This window comes from Cololabis saira, chromosome 3 (assembly GCF_033807715.1).
Source record: "Cololabis saira isolate AMF1-May2022 chromosome 3, fColSai1.1, whole genome shotgun sequence".
Taxonomy (NCBI): Eukaryota; Metazoa; Chordata; class Actinopteri; order Beloniformes; family Belonidae; genus Cololabis; species Cololabis saira.
In genome coordinates, this window is record NC_084589.1 from 27082300 (window position 1) to 27095468 (window position 13169).

The window sequence follows — 13169 nt, forward strand, 5'->3', positions numbered from 1 at the left end:
GTATCATCATTCCAAGATTTAAAGATCATTCAAAGCTCTTACACAAAACCTTACCTGAATTTTAAGTTCAAGACTATGACTAAGTATGGTGGATAATTTGACCTAATGCCACAGATATAATGCACTGCAGGATATTCCTCAAATCAATTGCATGATAAATTAGGCAGTTTTACTTCAAACGATATATGGACGATAACTCTGGGAGTCAAATAATATAAAAGATTCAACCTGAAATAAATAACTAAATATGAAATAAAAAGCTTAAACCTGAAATAAATAATTAAATAAAAAACTTCAAATTGAAATAAACAAATCTGAGTCACAAATAGCCATCAATTACTCACCAAAAGAAAGTAACTTCCACCACCTCAATCTCCCACAAAAAACTTAAAGCAGGTCTGCCTTTTACAGATGCACATGAGGTCATCGTATGACAACTGCTGTTCCATTTGTGAGTTGATGCTTATGATAGCCAAGCCACTTAAGCGTTCTTGTGCCATTGATGAGTGGAGGTATGTCTTGATGAGCTTGAGTTTTGAAAAGCTTCGCTCGGCAGAGGCAACTGTAACAGGGAGAGTTATTGCTATGGGGAGAGCAATCCAGAGATTTTATTTTATCTTTTATTATCATTATTGTTGTTGTATTATTATGTACAGACTGCAGTCCTAAGAAAACATAATTCAGGATCAAACAGACTTATATGTCAAACTTTGACATATCCGTTGTGAATTAAATTCACCAACAGATGGCAACATTATCTCCTTTTAAAACATTCTTAACAACATAAATTGATGTAAAACTTTACCCAATATATTGGCTAAAGTTTATAGCTTATATACGACCACTAACTGGTAATTTTACCACTCCTTGCTCGCTCCTGACTCGTGATGTCTTTTGGACGACATGTCGACATCTACTCACCTTCTGTAGCTCTGCAAGTGCTAACCTGCAGGCAAGTCAGATGTCTAGTGCTGTCAATCATTGCGCGATCAGATTACAGGTCTCTTCTCTCTCTTCCGCTTCACAGTAGCGCTTATGTGCATCCATTGCGCAAATGCGTCCCCTCGCAATAAAATGTGGCCCCCCTTGGAAGATGAGCTGAGAGCTCAGCACACAGTAGCGTACCCTGACTCGTTTGTAAGATGGACTGTTGGAATTACTGTGCGGTGAAATTAATTTCTCAGCATGAAAAATGCCATGTGTCTCAAGAGTCTCAATGCGTGAGACTTGGTGGCGGGTATTGCCAAGGACCTCAGGATACGATACACATCACAATAACTTGAGTCACATATGGAATTGTGATATATTGCGATGTTAAATTTGCTAAAAACTGTAAAAGGCATTATGCATATTTAAAATTCAAGTTGCACATCAGATTATAGTGATAATTCATGGGACAAATTGAGTCAAAACAATGTAATTTAAATTATCCATGCCATTTTATTGTAACTATACATGTTAAAATTACAACATATTTCCGCATGTTTTTCATATTATTTACATAATATGATATTAAAATTAACAATATTATTTAAGCCCATGTATACAATAAAGTTGTACTGCATTTACAACCCGTCTGAAACATGGTTTATTATTTAAAAACTAGGGTTGAGACCATACGGGTAACTCACGATTCAATACTGTGGTGATATGTGGCCCACAATAACGATAATATCACGATACACGATATCTACGATATTTGATATATTGTAAGAAATTTCATCAACAATATATCACTGTATATGTGACTGAAAAAGAAAAAATACCCATAAAAATGAAAACGTCTGTAGTTATGCATTTATTCAATGCCAAAACTTCACACAATGTACAAAGAAAGGGCATTTGTATAGTGCCTCACGGCCTCCTAGGCTTGTAAATGTAAACACTGGACAACTGGACAATTAAAGTGCATGAACATTAATAACATGTTTTATACAAACCAGGACAGTGAACTGCTTTGTTTCTAATACTGAAAAGTAGTGCTGGGCGGTATACCGGTTCATACCGAATACCGGTGTTTATTTTTCTGATATGAATTTTTCATATACCGTAATACCGGTGAGTATGTACAGTAGCATACACAACGTTGGGAACGCCTCGCGGCGCTACGTTCCGCCGCTAGACACTGTTTGTGAGGGGACTGTTTAGCAGTAGTGATGCACCGATTGTTGGGTAACCGAAATTGTTCGGCCGAAAATGGCAAAAAAACACTTTCGGTGTTCGGTGGAATAAGTTGGGGAAAAAAAACGAACAATTAATAACGGCGTTGTAGGTTGTAATATAAGGAAATAGACTGGCCAGTTGCGCACCACAAACATAAATCGTTGGCCAACCAAAAAGTAACCCAATAAGAATTCTACCTACAGTAATAGACTGGCCGCTCCCGTAACTGTTGCGCACCACAAACGTAAATCGTTGGCCAACCAAAAAGTAACCACATAAGAATTTTACCTAACATTCACCAGGAGGTGGAACCAAAACAACATAATGCTGGGAAATTAAAAAAATTTCAGTTTTTTATGTTCAATAAATATTTTCTACCTTGTAATTTTGTAAAAGATTTTTTTCTTTGAAAAGCATGCCTAAATAAAATTTATTTGATTTATGCAATGGTGAAAAAATTGGCAAAATAAATTAGAATCATAAGTGCCGCCACCTCATTGTAAACGGCATCATTTTGTGAGGCCATGCAAACCTGTATTTATACTAGTGTGGACATTAATGTTTTTCTACAATATTTCCTCCTCGTGACAGTGAAATAGGCCATTCTAAGCCAATTTACTGCAGCAATTCCTTTCCAAATCATTAGAAAATGTGGTTAACACCCAGTTGTGCATGGAAAAAAAAATACCGTGATATACCGTGAAACCGATATAATTTTGAAAAATACCGTTGGGTCATACCGCCCAGCACTACTGAAAAGTCAGTAAGCAACTTAATTTTGCATAGTGCCTCACTGCCTCCTAGTCTTGTAAATGTAAACACTGTACAGCTGGACAAATTGAAGTGCATGAACAATAGTGCGGGGACAACCGCATCAATCCATTATGTGTGTTGTAATAAAATATCGATATTTGCCATCAGTTTATCAATTTTATTTTATTTTTTTACCCACCACTATTAAACCTTCCACTATTAAACCTTTTTTTTTTTTTTTTTTTTTTTTTTTTTCCCCAATTAAATCGATATTCAAAATTCGACTATCTAATAGGCTGGTAAAGTATCGCAATATATTGTCATATCCATATTTTTTTTTGCCCACCCCTAGTGAGACTTATTATTTCGTCTGTGGCTATATCAGCTGCAATGATACAAAAGCATTTAAAGTTAAGACCCTGTTGGTGTGTTCAAATTAAGCTTAAGTGGGCCATACTGAAAGAACGACTGATATGTTTACATGTCATTAGAATAATCAAATTATGGCATAAGTCCAGATAAATCATCTTAGAATGCATGTTAACATCTTAGTCTGACTGAAATTGAACTACACTGAACAGTCGTAGCGTGACTGACACCCAGATAATGCTGTTGAAGTCAAACTAATCCCTGCATGTAAATCCTAAATAACATGGGAATTGGACCTCATTCTCTGGCTTTTTCTTGGGTTCTAACCCAGAAGCTGATACAGCGTGATACACAGAAGAAAACCAAAACTGAACTGGACAGGACTGTAAGCCTCTCAATTCAGCATTCCCTATTGTTCCAAATTGCTGCCACCAGCTAAACTAAAGATTCATGTATTTTGAGATGTAGCATAATAGTAAAGGCCCCATGCTAAAAAGCTTAAAGTTAGTATTAATGCCACCCATTGTGGTGGAGTTTAACATACTTTTGATCTGTATATCGATTCCCTTCATACGCATGTTTGTTGAGATGGAAAACGGAGTCCAGTTCAACAGCCTATTCTACTGTACATGACTGTATATGGCTCTGAGTCTCCAGCGGGAGCGAGGTGGATGAGGGCAGTACGTGTTTTTCCCTCATCTGTATGTAGGGCTGGGTGATATATCGAGTATACTCGATGTATCGCGGCGTCTACTCTGTGAGATGTACAAAATTACTATCGTGAATATTCAAGTATACATTGTAGGGCTGTGCGATTTTGGACAAAAATAAAATCCAGATTTTTTTCTCTGAAAACCCAATTTTCGATTTCGATTTTTTTGGTAAAACTACAAAAGACAATGGAATAAATTGTTTCAAATATTTTATCTTTATTTTTAAAGAAAAATAGCAAACACATTTCCCTACTGGGAATGAAGTGCAATTGAAAGATACTGTAAATCCTCCTTGAGTTTAGTAAAGTGACAACATTTACAATTTTCTTGACCAAACAAAGATGACTAGACGAGCTCTGTCTGTAATGCAGCCAGCTGCAAAAAAGAAAAATCGATTTTCCGATTTTCTTTTTTTTAACATAGATTGTGATTAATAAATCCGATTTAGATTTAAAATTGATTAATCGCACAGCCCTAATACATTGTCACGCATTTGCTTTTAGCCGCGGGCATTTAATTACAGGCTTTTCTCACTCTCTCGTCTCATCTCTCCTTCTCAGAGAGATAAAACAAGCGCACCTAGTAACGTACGTCAGTCACGTGTGTGCATCATCATACGCCCAGCACAAAGGTAGCGGCAGCCGCTCAGGCTCGGCGGCGCGCTGCGCGCGGAAGCACTTTCTCTTCCATAGTTGTGAAACATCATCTAGTGTTGCTTAAATGTGGCCACATGAAATCATTCACTATCATTGAAACAAAGTCAAACAAGACTATATGACGTAATATTTCTAAAAGCAAGTGAAAGTGATGCAAAGTAAAGGAGGAGAGGATGAAACATTGCAGTCCATACACCTACAATAGTCTTCATATAAAGGTGCTCTAAAGGCCCTCCTGCTCAGATCAGCTCATCCTGGTAAAACCGGGACCAGAAGATGTTCTTAGCAGATGTTCTTCAGACGGGGAGTCAGAGAGATGCAACGTGCACTTTCTGTTTTGAAATGACACTTTGTTTGTGCCAGTCACTGCTTAGTAAATACAGTTTTGGTAAATTTGACTTATTCCCCTTTTTTGCATGAAATTTTAAAATTAGCATATATTAATGCAGTATGAACAAGAATGTTTTAATGTAGACATAGAATCATCATACTGGTGTGATTGTATGCATCAAAGTGTTAATTCAAGGCTAAGGCAAAATATCAAGATATGTATCATGACATGGCCTAAAAATATTGATATTAGTAAAAGGCCATATCGCCCAGCCCTGCTTGTATGTATGTATGTATGTATGTATGTATGTATGTATGTATGTATATCATGTGAAACAGGCAAGGGTGGAATCCCTGCCAATTTTGAACATTTATTTTCAGTCCTAAAGGTTGTGGAGGCCTGAGTCTGGGATCTCAGATAAACTGGAGTGATTTGGTGTGTTTTCTGCAGGAGTTCAGGGTGAACCTGGCAGACATGAGCTAATAAAGCCCCATCTATGATCCCTTACGTACGTAGATAGGCACATCTGTTTTGGTTGTTAAGTGAAATCATCCAATAGTGAAATCATCCAATCATCCCTGCTTGTTGGCTGAAATGCACCACTACAAAGTTGTTTGCAACTGCCCAAAAACACCAAAAAAAGGAAAAAGACAAAGCAGTTTCGGTTGATGCAACTTTTTTGCTGTTTGCAAACGGCAAGCAGAATACAAGGAGACGAAAAAGAAGAATGCTGTAAAAGAATAAAGATAAGAAGAAACACGTAGATAATGAATGCTACTTGCTTTTTCTTTTGTTTTTAAATGTTTACGACACGGTCTTAGCGATTGATATTAAGAATATCCACCGCCGGTCCTCTATATTGGCATAATATACCAACGAGACCTGGGGCCTGTACTACGAAGCTGGATTTGGGGTTAGCGAGGTAACTTCAGGTTTAACCCTGGGTTTTCAGGACTACGACGGTGGTTCACTTCTTACCGGGGCACATCGCCATGGTAACTTATGCTGAACAGCTAACCTGCTCCGGAGCAGGTTATGTTCCAGATACAGATCGCCGGGTGTAAAAGCACCGCCCACTGACCAATCAGCTCTCTTGGAAAATGGCATGCCCTTTCGAAGAGAATCCAGTGGAGCTCTGTGCGCGGATCGTGAGAGGATCCCTCCGAAGAGAACGCGTATTCAGGGACCACCAAAACCCCTTTGCTTTCCCTGAAGAGTACCTGTATGAACGATCCAAAAAAAAAGAAAAAAGAGGTGGAGGAGAAAATAAAAAATAAATCAATCAATGAATAAATAAAACAAATCATCACCCAAAATCCGATGTACAGTCAATCCAAAACTAATACCAATTAAATAAATAAATCAAGAAGAAATCAAAAAGAAGATGCATTTGTAAGGGGATAGCAAAAAAGGGATTTTCAATTTCGTCCCTCGAACATTCTGAGAAGTCACTTTAAAATACTAAATACCCCCCTCCTGAAAAAATAAAAAATTAAATAAAATAAATAAAAAAACCCAATTCTTTGGTACAGCATCAGCACAAGTTATCGGTCAACAACAATAGTTATAGAACCAATATATACAGACTGTCTCAGAAAATTAGAATATTGTGATTTTCTGTAATGCAAACACAAAAACAAAAAAAATGTCATACATTCTGGATTCATTACAAATCAACTGAAATATTGCAAGCCTTTTATTATTTTAATATTGCTGATCATGGTTTACAGTTTAAGATTAAGATTCCCAGAATATTCAAATATATGTTTATATCCCTATGAATTTACGCATTTATACAGTCAGCGATCTTTTGCCAGCTGTCTTTCCTGCATTTTGCAGCTGCAACTGTGTTGCTTTTTGCCTGTATTATATGCCTATACTCATCATATTTCCGTAAAATTATAGTTTGCTCTTCGCTACTGAAATAAGCGGCTCTGACAGCGGACTTCTCCATGCTTGCGATTGGTCATGCGCTGAAAACACCGCCCCTTTTATGTGCACGCGCTCATATCCAGATTGGAGAAACCTGGGTTGATATACGGAGTTGATAACCGCCGTCGTGTGACCGCTTAGCGTGATTGCAATTGTCCCGCTTAGTGAATCTGGATAAGGAAAAGATATCCTGGATATGTTGAACTTGCTTCGTAGTACAGGCCCCTGAACTGACTCGCTGGTTCATTTATCGTTTTTTTCTTGTAATCTCCAACTTCATCAAATGTACTCGTAGCAAAATGTTTTGTGGCGTATGGTTCAAATGAGTTGTGGTCACATGTAACGTAACGCAATTTAGAAATCTGGATATGCAGAGAGCTTCCCGCCAGGAGGTTCCTTTTGGCCAACCTGAGTACCTCTCTGCTGCAGTGACTGTTTTCACCATGAAAGGTTTCTGAAGGCCACTTTTACAGGGCCATTCCTGTGAATGGAGACGTGCGCAAACGGCCCGGAACTCCCACTAGTGGAAACGCCCCCTTTGTCTATTTTTCAGCTGATAGCATTGTGTCCTGCTGGTAAATGAACTCCAAATAAACATACTGAAAGTATCACCACATTGGATGGCCTCTAGAGATTTGTTTCCTTTGCTGATTAAAATTGGTTCATGGTGCTGAAACATTTACTATGTGAGGAAAAACCCTGACTAAAATAACACTCACTGGGTTTGAAATGTTGCACATAAAAACTCGATCTCGTTGTAATTTTTAATTTAAAAACAATACCCGATGAAGGCGCTATGGGGTCAGATGTCGACATCTGGTGTTCCATCACCCAGCCGTGCCAGTTCTGGTTTATAAATGGGAGACATTTATGCAGGTTGTTTTGTGTATTGATTAGTAGTATAAGTCGCAAGTAGACGTTTGTCTTTTGTATTATGGAACGCTGTAAGTAAATAAATAAATGATATGCAATTAAATATGTATATGGACTGGATACATATGATGATGATGAAGTTAATCCTAGAAGAGACGTTTTTAAGAAAATGAGCTGGTCAAATGAATTGGAGTGGCATAATGAAATAGAAGTCCTGAAATAAATAAGCTACTTAAAAAAAAAAATGTATTTAATAAATGTAACTGAAAATATTATTGAACTACACTACTTTTATTTATTTTGTATGAAATTCCAAAAATGAGTTCTAAATCTGGTTCAACTGATCCTTAATTATTGTTGATACTATTGATTTTTCAAGGGTTTAAAAACATTAGATATAGCATCAACTGGTTCGTTGTTGAAGTTTTTACTGCAATGGTCAATATAGCTGATTGGACAGGCTATTTAATGGTGATGCTGTTGGTAAATCATGTTGCTATGTAGAAGTAAAGAGAAATGAATGAAACCTGGCTCAGTTACCGTGTTGGATCAGAACACGGGGACCGCCTGCTTGTGTGATACCCTTAACTATTCCACTTTTAGGGCAGCCCAGAATAACGGTGTGTTACATATTTAAAATTTCTCATTAGTTTCTTTTTCTTTTATTTTCAGCTGACGTCAATCATCGCCTGAATCTTTTCTACGTTGCCAATGATGTGATCCAAAACTGCAAACGAAAGAATGCGATTGTGTTTCGCCCAGCCTTCTCCGAGGTCCTTCCTAATGCTGCTCAGCTCATCAAGTGAGTATGAAGTTTAATTTAAGTTTGGCTAACTACGTGTTAATCAAGTCAAAGTAATGCCTCTTCACTGCATTACCGCTGAATGATATTGGTATAAACAGTTTTCAGGTATTGATCTGCAAACGTTTGTTGTATTTTAAACAAAAAATGTGAAATGTTAAATTTTTTAAACTTTTTCTTTGTGCTTAATTTTTACATAAAACTTTAAATTAATCCTTTTATATTGATCCATTTGCTTTAAAATACCACAGATGTTTGGTAAAACTCAAATGGCCTTTTTTTATCAAGATTTATCAGTAATGCAGTGAAGATAAAACAAGTAAACAACGGATGCTATGTGCTTTTCTTCTTAAACAAACACCACAGTCCTAGCGATTTGAGATTAAAAGTAACCCCTGTCGGACCTCTATATTGGTCTAATATGACACAAGACCTGAACCGATTCATTGGCCCATCCATTGTTTCTTTCATGTAATCTCCAATGTCATCAAATGTACCCGTAGCAAAATGTCTCTGGTCAAAATGCTTAAACAAATTGTGGTCATATGATTTTTAAGTTCACGTGAGGGGGCTAAACCTAATTTCCTGATTTTAGAATACCCAATCAGCAGAGACGACCCACCAGGTAGCCCCTCTCGGCCGAAAAACGCTCTCTCCTACCACAGGGCTACTTTTTGGCCCCGTAAAGGTCCCTGAAGGCCACATTACAGGCTGTTCCTGGTAATGGAGAGGCGCGCAAACGGCCCGGCCCCGAAAAATCTACCCGGAACTCCCGCTAGTGGAAATGCGCCTTTTATGGTTTTCTAGTAAATGAGAGCAGCACGCGTAATTACACGTAAACTAAAGGAAGCAAAAATAGCATTTCTTTTATTGAGCATAATAGTAATTCTTTGTATAGATGAGTGTACATTTTTGACTATCATGGTTATTTTAGAAAAATTTTGCACCAAATTGATTGAAATAGATTGATCTTCTGGTGCTAGTGAGGTGTACATCATTTGTCATTTTTGTTTTGTTAGAGATGGGAAAGTCCGCAAGTCGGTGGAAAGGATCTTTACCATTTGGGAGGAGAGGAGTGTGTATCCAGAAGAGGTCATTTCCAAGTTCAAAGCCAACTTGAACAGAAAGGAAAAGGAGAGAGAAAAGGAGCGAGTGAAACAGAAGGAGAAGGAGAAGGAAAAGGAAAAAGAAAAGGAGATTCCACCTGCAAATGGTCAGTTTCAACTTGCTGTACAATAAATGTCTAAAATTCACGATTCCTTCAGAGCAAAAAAATCTTCTTGTTACAACTAACTGAAAAGTTATATTTGGGGGTGTGTGGCATACTGCCATAGAATATATAAGCTATTAGAGGAGATAAAAGAGGCAAATAAAAGGAAACGTGTTTGAACAATATCTGCCAGTGTGTGTGCACCTGTTAGCCCTGCTATGTGGGACTGACATATAAAGTCCAAACAAAAGTAATAAACAAGCTAATTTATCTCAGGAAGCCGTGCTTATCAGAAACTGTGGCCCACAAAGGCCTGCAGGATATATTGTAAAAACATCACTTCTTGTTGTCATAGTAGTAGTTACTGACGCTGAATTTAACCCTGGGAGTAAAAGTGTGGCCTCAAGACATTGAAAAATAACCTTGGTACCACCACCACTGGGAAAGGAATTTGTTGCCTTGTTTTAGTTAAAAAAGAACCATCATTTTGTACATCATTAAGTTAAAAAAAAAAAAAAAAAAAGGCATTTCCCTGGTATTAATGGAGTCTGTGCCTCAATTCCTCTGATTTACCTGGTGCTTTTGTTCTTTTTGTAAATGTGCATATACTGCCTTTATTTAGGTGAATGTTGTTAATTGTATGATGTTGATAATGGTGTTGTAAAAGTTAGAATTTGTCTGTCAGTCGTTTCACAGAAACTGGAATGGACTGAGCAAATTGCTTCTACTGCAACTTTAATAAGAATCTTTTCCTTGAAACAGTTGATTATATTTTGACCTGGCTGCTTTTAGTTCAAGGACAGCCTGACATCTGTGATAGAACAATTAGTTATGAATTCAATTATACTGTCAATTTCAAAAGAAAATAATCAGGACATCCAATGAAATGAATATCAGCAGCCCAACTACTCGTATTCCCCTGATGAATCGGGAGAAGAAACTTTTGTCAATATGCACAAGTTGGATCTTTTATTTATTTATTTATTTATTCTTTTAACAAGAATCTAATTATCTTATTGTTGTAAATTGCTTCACAAAAAATGTGTTCATGTATATGAGAAATATGTAGTAACAGATCATTTTCCTGAATTAACAAATTGTAGTATTAGAAATTTGTTTTATTTCTTTTCATTATTTACTTTTAAAGCTCATATCTGCAAAAATAAATATAAATGTAAAAGGTTCAGACTTTGCCACAGTACCATGTGTTAGAAATGTATTTTTATACTCTAATTGTATCATTTTTATACTTATTCATCTCTCTTTCTCATTAATCCTTTAGCCACCACCAGCACCAAAGCTGCACTGAAGTCCAAAATTGTTGCAGAGTTCACTGTAAGCTTGTTCTATCTTGATCAGTTTCTTCTAAGAATGTGCCTGACACAAAATCAATGAATGGTGTTGCGTACTGTCATTTTAAAATGTACCTTTTTCCCCCCTAGCCCCAATCGCTAATTGAACAGTTGTTGAGATCTAAGCGAGCTGTTGCTGAAGAAGAGTTCAGGGAGAAACAGCTCGCAGCTCTCAGAGTGGATGTCTGCAGCTCCGAAGCCCTCAAGAGACTCAAAGGTATGATGTCACTAAGATTGTTTCTGCACATCAAACTTGTTTTTGATTTACTAATCTGAACCATTCTTGAAATAATACATGACTTCTGTTTATTTTCTCAATGCTTGAATACCAGCACCTCCCATAACTGTTCAAAGTGTGTTCTGATTAGGTTTAAAGTTGCATCACAACATTGAACTTAATTTTGACATTACCAGTATTTTATGATCAGACATGGGCATCTTGAGGGAACTTTGTGTTTAACTTTGTGCTGGTTTGTGAACGGTCTCCTCTGCTAGACAAAGCAGGAGGGAACAAGTTTGCCAAAGATGTTGAAGATGGCAGCGTGAAGCTGCAGGAGTATGTCAGCTTCCTAGAGAAAGAATTGAAAACGGGGCCTCCTCTGCTGGAAGCTTTGGGAAATGCAGACGTCTTCTACGAGACGCAGTACAAGGAAGTTAAGATTGTGGCTAATGTGAGTCTTTCCTTACAGCTTGTCATGGCAAAGTGTAAAGACATGACCATGTTTTTATTTTATGACAGAAACTGAAATTTTTTATCATTTTTACAGTATCATTTTTACATCTAACGTAAATGTAGGGTCAGTGTTATATCAATATAATATATATTTCAATGATTTATTTCTGGCTCTGCTAATAATATTCCATCTTTCTCCAGGCTTACAATGCCTTTGCCACCCGTGTGACCAGCCTTAAAAGGAAACTGGATTCTCTCAAGTCAACGCTACCTGGACCTGAAGACTCTCCCATCCCTTCTCCATCTGAAGACGCCCCCTCGCCCACCGGCTCTGACTCACCTTTTCTGGAAATGGGAGTTAGTAGAGCCCAGGTCGATCCAGAGCTGGATGGCAAAGCCATGGATGAAGGAGAAATGCAAAGTGAAAACATAGAAACAGAAGACATGGACATGTCTGATGAAGAGATGGACACTGCTGCTGAAGAGGGTAAGTTGCTATTTTACATAAATCCAGTGAAATTGTAAAGCTTGTGTATTTTTGTGTGTAAATGTATCAGCTATTTGTATTTTATTTTTCTATCAATTTCAGACGACAAGAAAGATCCGCCAACCACGGCTGCTTCCAAGACTACGCTGACGAAGCTTCCAAGCACACCTACAAAAACGTCAAAGACCAATGCTGTTCCCCCCATGGCCAACCCAGTCACCCCAACATCCACTAAAGCTCCAGCTGCTCCAACCACCCCTTTGGGGGTCAATTTGGCCAAGGTGGACCTCGGAAAGATCAGCTCCATTCTCAACTCACTCACATCTGCCATGAAGAATACAGGTGTGTTCGGGTTTGAGGGAAGTTTGCTTGACGGAAAATGTATTTGTAATTTTCTGCAGGATTGTTGCTCTTTGTTTACCCGGGAATCGGGTATATCATAGAGCTCATATTTTTATTTGTTGTTGTACAATGCATCTTGCTTACCTCATGTTTTGATTTCTGAATGACCTTTGCCAGCTTGTCTATTTCAGTCTTAAGTCATGGACATGTTTTATGTTACCACTTTTAATGTTATGTTGCTCAGTGATTTGTTCAGTAATAGATCCATCCAGTTGCATGTAAAGGACTTTTTTTTTAATGTGCTTTGGTGAGCAGCGTACTTGACGTCCACCCCTCCATTGATCTCTGCTTTGTTTAGTTAACCACACACATGGGTGGAAAATGCACATCTTTGATCAATTGTACAAATGTTGTTTTATTAGTGAACATTGGCAAAGTTCCTTGTTGTTGATGACAAAACAAATCATCATACAAACAGAAGGAAAGGGCACTGGGAGCCACGGTGCTGCAGGA

At 37.7% G+C, this 13169-nt stretch overlaps 1 protein-coding gene across 1 annotated transcript in view; it reads left to right on the forward strand.

Annotated features, from left to right (window-relative positions):
* Positions 1–13169, forward strand: part of tars2 (threonyl-tRNA synthetase 2, mitochondrial) — a 47309-nt gene that overhangs the window by 8975 nt on the left and 25165 nt on the right. Inside the window, exons 2-8 of the transcript XR_009777092.1 lie at positions 8463–8592; positions 9612–9805; positions 11085–11137; positions 11245–11371; positions 11650–11825; positions 12029–12314; positions 12417–12656. The gene's annotated coding sequence lies outside the window, so the exon portion shown is untranslated. The remainder of the gene's footprint in view (positions 1–8462; positions 8593–9611; positions 9806–11084; positions 11138–11244; positions 11372–11649; positions 11826–12028; positions 12315–12416; positions 12657–13169) is intronic.